Source organism: Pseudoliparis swirei, chromosome 23 (genome assembly GCF_029220125.1).
Source record: "Pseudoliparis swirei isolate HS2019 ecotype Mariana Trench chromosome 23, NWPU_hadal_v1, whole genome shotgun sequence".
Classification (NCBI taxonomy): Eukaryota; Metazoa; Chordata; class Actinopteri; order Perciformes; family Liparidae; genus Pseudoliparis; species Pseudoliparis swirei.
Window position 1 is genome coordinate 11,787,291 of NC_079410.1, and position 6,548 is coordinate 11,793,838.

Consider the following 6,548-nt stretch of genomic DNA (forward strand, 5'->3'; position numbering starts at 1 on the left):
TTTTTCATCACTTTCAGCCACACTGTATCATTTTGAATGTTATAATGCACACATACATACACAGTACTGTATGTGCACATTGTGTTTTATCATAGTTTATATGAGTTTATATTGACATTCAATTGAATGAGCCCTTGTTTCTAACATGTTACGAACGTATAAGGAAATGTCAAATTAAGTTGTTTTTCTCCGATGCACATTCAACGGGTACGATTTTAAAACAGCTTGCTGTTTCTTTCAACCATCTTTAATATACTGAAGTTTCAGTTCAGTTCTAATTTTAGCCTTTCAGACTCTACTCCGTTCCCAGGAATCCAGTCCTGATTTTGAGGTTTAAGAGAAGCTATGATCCCAGAAATACAAACAAGCCTGGAGGTGGTTAGAACATGAAAGTGAGGTAAGAAAGACAAGAGATTCATTCATGGGACGGTGATTCGAGGTACCGACATCGCTGTATCTGTGCTCAGCGACAGAAGATCATTATTACTCACTCGCACTGCTCACTCAGTGCTCACACGCACACCTGAGATCAAACTGACAGATGTGTGATAGTAACACTAATATAACAGCCTGTATTTATGACATAATACCGCCGGTTAATAATAATAAGAATAAGAATAAGAAGAATACTAAGAATACTTTTAATATCATTTTTTAAAAATCATCACATATCCTCAAAAGTCATATGATAATGCCCATAACGGGGTTAATTAACAATGTTGATTTAATGTCCAAACTAAATGTATAATGCATTACTTTCATTATAATTCAATTGCACTATATATCATGCTATAATATAATTCGTGTTTTAATATGAAACTTTTTTGAAAGGTTTTAATCTAACATAGTCGTGTTCGCAAATATTTGGCAGCAACAACCATTAAACTACATGTACCGTCATGCTTTGCGCGCCTACGTTGGCTGAGGGCAGCATGTGCTGGGCTGCTGTGCTCCAGCGATGGCTCAGTGCGGCTCAGGCTCTTCACAGGAGCGCAGCGTACCGCCAGAGCTCCAGCGGAGACCATCACCGCGCGGGACCGCAAGGAGGAACCGGCTCTGTGTGTTGCTCACTGGGAATAATCACACCGATCGATCTGATGGATTTTGCCCAAAGCATCAGTCAACGTTACTCACGGATTCTTTGGAAGCATTACACGGATTAACTGCTGCTGTTACGGCATTCATGACACACGTGGATGAGTTATTGGTGTTATTAACGCTGGTAGCACTTTGTGATGACAACAGATGATGGATGCAACACTGTGCGTCGTCCTGTGGGATGTGAGGACATACTGTGTCTCTCGCGGGATGAATGGTCTCCATTTCTTCTGCAGGACGAGCGGCTTGTCGGACAGGCGAGTCTCTTGGGATCCTTCACGCGTGTGGCCCCGTGTCACAGATGGTCAACACCATGATATGGTTTTGGAAATCGATATTCGATGCGCTGGATTTTGGAAAGGAATATCCTGGAATATAACTTGAGAGTGCTCAGCAGATGAGCCAGCTGTTTGGATAATGACAGAACGCTCATCCAGCAGGTAGGCGAGAAAAGAGAATGACCTTATGATGTTTACCTTTTTATCACAGAGAAGATATGTCTTACATGTAATGACTGTCAGCAGCTTATGTTGTCATTTTATTTGTAGAGTTATAAAAACAACAACCGTGCACCTCATTTTCAGTGGTGTTCCAAAGTGGTCCTAATTAGGAATAACGTATTTATTACACAACAGGTATGAAACGTTCTTCTGTTTGAAGCTCATGTTCTGTCTTCATCTCCCCACACACCCATTGGGCCTTCATCTTCACTACCTGAGCCCCCCCCCCCCCCCACACACACACATTCAACCTTCTCTCTTATGACATTCCTTAGGGCATCTCTTATCATGTTAGAGTCTCCTGTGTATGTGTGTGTGTGTGTGTTTGTTATTCAAGTCTTGTCAAACCCCTGATATGCTCCACACATGTAGGTTCACCTAAGAGCACTGCTTCGTTATTCCCCTGGTTCATCGCTCTCTCTCGCCCTCAAAAAATCCGACTCGCACTGACGTAACTATGTTCCAGACGCTTGACTTGAATCCCCTCATTTTTAAACTAAGACCTTTTATTGTAACCCGCACACGTCACCATACACCTGCAGTGCCAGGTGTCCACAGACCATTCGCAGAGCCCCGACTTGTCATACGTCAGCAAAGACCAGGTGTGGTAAAGTAAATGAACAGTATGTGTACAGTGACCACAGAGGGCGACGTGTCGTCCACCCACCTCGCCCACACTGTCTCCATTCAGGTGGGAGTAAATCTGTCTCCAGGAGCGTTGCCCACAGCTCCGCCTGCCATGTGAAGCAGCTGTCAGTGGTGCGAGCTGCTGCTACCTGACACATGGCGTGCATCAGAGTATGTACGCATGCGGTTAACACACTAACATCTTTGGAAGGCGTGTCGGTGCTTCATTTGAGTGGAACCTGCAGGTGCACATGATCTCACTGGACGGTAAACCACACATGGTCGTATTCGTGTGAGAGAAGTGTTTGTACCGCCTCTGCTCGTCGGCGTTTCCATCTTTAATGAGCGCGTGGTGACATCATGGCATTGCATTCGTAGCAGGTGAAGTTATCGGATGAAGCTTCCAGCTCCCTCTTCCTCCTCCTCCCGGGGCCCTTCAGCTCTCACTCCACAATACCGTCCACTTCCTTAGCAATGAAGAATTCCATCTATTGTTGGGGCAGGGGACAGAGCCCCACTATATGTCTGTATAAAGCGCAGAGCACAGACCGAGTACCCCCCCCCCCTCTCCCCGACCCCACTCTCCTCCAACCCAGTGCTGCCCCCCCCCCCACACCCCCTCCATTAAAAATCTTCTCCAAACAAGACCCCCTTTCTCCACTGAAGAGGGACCCTCTGTCTGATGCCAAGTGACTCTCATGGCCAGCATTGATGGTGGGACACTTGCTTCACAAAAGGAGCTGAAGTGTCAAATAAACTCGGTCAGAGCCCCCGACACACAAGAATTCCTTTATCTGGCACCCTGGGAGGCAGACAAAGACAGACTCTGTGTCAGTGAGCAGGCCTTGACTAAACACTGGGGCTTTTTATTTATTTAGTTATACTCCTCTTCTCACAACTTCTGCCTCTTCTTCCTCCTCCTCCTTTTGTCGTTTTGAACGTCGGAGCGGGAGCATGCCTGTTGACGTGACCCCGCTCGCCCGGTATCTGTCCCGCACACCGCCGACATCACCCCTGTGCGGTGTAAGCACCACACACAAACACGGATGCAGCTGTGCACGCCCACTCGTATACACCCGCTTCTCCCACTCCAGACTCTTAGACATCAAAGCAGCCCGGATATTTCAGTAAATGTACTCCCCCCCCCCCCCCCCTCTTTGGATACTTTTGTTTATGTCTTGGTGCATGGCTGGGAATAGCAAAGCAGGAATTTGCTTTCTCACAGGGCTGAGTGTGCTGGCTGAGCTGTCATATGATATGCTTGTGGTGAACCGCAGTCGAGAGCCATATACACACCAGGGTCAGAGTCACTTAACAACCCTGTATTTACTCCACTCAACATTTCCAAGGAACTTTCTCATCACTTGCAATTCTGTTGCGTTCAGATTCATCACTATTGTCTTCTGTTCCATACTTCAACTCAAATATAATGATAATGAGCGTCTCGCACCTTCAGTTGCAGCAGTTTTTCACAAGATTCTGGAGGATTAACACAAGTTGACATTACCTTTTTAAAATGTTACATGGACAAATCCAGTAACGCACACACACTGAAGAATAAACGGACACACACTCTTTCCACACCAGTGGTGTAATGCAGTAATTCCATGGAGCTTGATAGGCTGCTCCTTGAAGTTATAACCTAGAAGTGCGGTAAAATGACCGAATGCAGCGTTGAGACCGCGCTGAAGCAGCATCTCTGAGTTGTGGCCCCAGAGCAAATGCTGGCCGGCCGCAGTGATGCATGTGCATCAGGCCCCCAGGCATGCTAATGCAGCCAGGCCCCAGAGCGATGGTCCCCAGCACGGTGGTTAAGGTAAACAGATCGAGTTGCTGTGGTCGAGCGCGTTAATGGTGTGTTTATGGGCTTAAGTTGAGTGGTGATTTATCATGTCTAAACTCAAGGCTCACCTCGGGTCCTTGGCCTTGATCAAGCTCGGTATCTGGTGTGTGTGCGAGTGTGTGACATTGCATGCAGGTGACAACACTGACCGAGCAGGATGACCTCCTGTGAACCGTGTCCCGGTAAACGTAAAGGCAAGTGGAAAGCAATATACACTTTTATTACGCATTAATTACACCCTGTTTTTGTAAGCCATTGTGCCCGGAAGCATTACCTCATCAGTTCTGCGGGGCACGGGGCTCGAATCGCAGGAAAATATCCTTCAATCATTAGTATCAGATAACCTCTTAATGAGCTCCATGAGAAGTATCGGTCTGTAGAAAAAGTTGCCGTGTATCCTTTCATATAGAGCACCACTTACACACAGTTAGTCTGTGTGTGTGTGTGTGTGTGTGTGTGTTTAGAATAGGCTCCAAAGTTGGTCTGAACAGGAGAACTGTCATTTATTAGTAGTGCAGGAACAATGGGGAGCTTGTCTCCAGGGTGGTGGGGGCCAGTGGGGGGCCAGAGGGGGCCGGTGGAGCCAGGAGAGGGTGGCCTGAGATTGGGCAGCAGCCTCTGACCAAGAACAAGCCTCTGTCTGATGGAGAGACCTGCTGACCCTTCCTGAGTAAAATGGCACCTTTGTTTCGAGGTGTATGTGTTTGTGCCGATGTGTTTATGTGTGTGTGAGAGGGAGAAGGAGAGAGTTTTTTAAAAGCGGTGAGCACTGTGTCACGTGTTTTCTCTCTCTCAGTGCTTTCCCTCCATTTGCGATTTTTTTCTTCTTTTCTCTTTCTTCGCTGTCCTGTGATAGATTAGAAGGAACACGTGTAACAAGTGGGGGCCAACTCGTTATCTGGCACACGACGACATCATGTCATGTCATTTTGTGAGCGGCCATCCCTTCAGAATTCATAAAGCATTAAAGCAATGTGGCGTTTTAAATACTAGACTTTAGGACCTTGTACTTATACTCAAAACACTGAGCAGAGATGCCTTCAGTAATACAAACCAGGGAAGCATAATCCGTCATGCCGCAAAAAGCTAGAGACCTCTGTGATGCTACAACACCAGACCGCCCCTTCAAATTAATTAGCTATTCTCCTCTGGCCTGGTGCCACAGTCTGTGTGGGGCGTTCTCACTGTAATGATGCTCAGGAGGGAGATATGCTCTGTTTAAACAGGGGGGGGGGATAGAAGGGAGGAGGTTTAAATGCTGGGGGTAATGGCAACAGATTGCTGATTTCCTACAGGGAAGCCACGACTTAGTGTGTGTGTGCGAGTGTGTGTGAAAGAGGGTGTTTATCCTGCTTTGGGAGCTATCAGGAAGTGTGTGTGTGGGGGGGGGGGGGGGGGGAGGAGACGGACAGCTTGTGCTCAAGTGAGAGTGCGGCAGGGTGCTTTAGAGGAAGTGGTGAACATGAGTGGGGATTCTTCACAACGTTGCCTCTGGGTCTGGCACTAGGAGCGTGCCGTCTTTGATAACCCTCCCTCTGCACCTGGCGTTCAGAGCTTTTTAACTTGAACTCCCGGCCGCATTGGCCCGCCGTTCCCCGCTGAGCGATACCATCTGACACACTTCCCTCTGACTGTCATTTAAATCTCATCACCCCCTTCTGTCCTTGACCTCCCCCGGGTAAGCCGCACAGCCACGCCGACGGAATACAGAAGAGAGAGAGAGAGAGGGAGAGCAGTGGAGAGATGCAGAGCACAGAAAGGTGAAGGGACACACACACACACACCCCTCGACACACACACACACACAGCAAACAGCGAAGACACACAGTGCGGCACAGGGGCATCTCTGTCGGCCCGGCTGCAGACAGACAGCCCTCCATTCAAACTTCGCTCAGCCACAGGACCCGCCTCACGACGAGGACACTGAGTCTGTAGAAGAGTAGCGAGTAAGAAATGCTGAAAACACGCTCCTGGAATAAGGTTTGCAGTGTGGAAGTGCAGGGAATGTGGTTACAATGGTGGACTTCTTCGTCGCCGTCGTTGTGAAACAGTCATTTTAATCGGTAGCATGTGGGTTTCCGCTCCATTAAGCCCCCAGGTGTATTGTGGGTGATCTTCATGTGTCTTCTTGACCTGCCGTCTTCATCGATCTTGTTCTCACGTTCCTTCTCTTGTTTTCTCTCAAACTGACCTCACTTGTTCTTTTGGTGCTCTCTTTTTGGAAGGAAAATTCCTCTCTTTGTGTTCCCTTTCACAAAGTTCACATTCCACCAAACCTGTGACCATTTACGTCCTTTACTTTGCTGGGGTGTGGGTCGCCACGGCAACGCCACCGCGTTTCAACGAGTCACACCTACACAAGTTAGCCATCCTCATTCAGGAGTTGGGTCCTTTTTTTCTTCTTCTCCCTTTCGATACCACTCTTTCACTCTTCTCTTTTCTTTCGCTCTCAGTGGGAAGGATAAAGGAGACATTTTCAG

At 47.8% G+C, this 6,548-nt stretch overlaps 1 long non-coding RNA gene across 1 annotated transcript in view; it reads left to right on the forward strand.

The window, feature by feature from the left end:
- The first annotated feature begins 1,010 nt into the window (after positions 1 to 1,010).
- The window catches only part of LOC130189190 (uncharacterized), a 52,757-nt gene continuing 47,219 nt past the window's right edge, over positions 1,011 to 6,548 (forward strand). The window contains exon 1 of the long non-coding RNA XR_008830719.1: positions 1,011 to 1,538. This is a non-coding gene — a long non-coding RNA (uncharacterized LOC130189190). The remainder of the gene's footprint in view (positions 1,539 to 6,548) is intronic.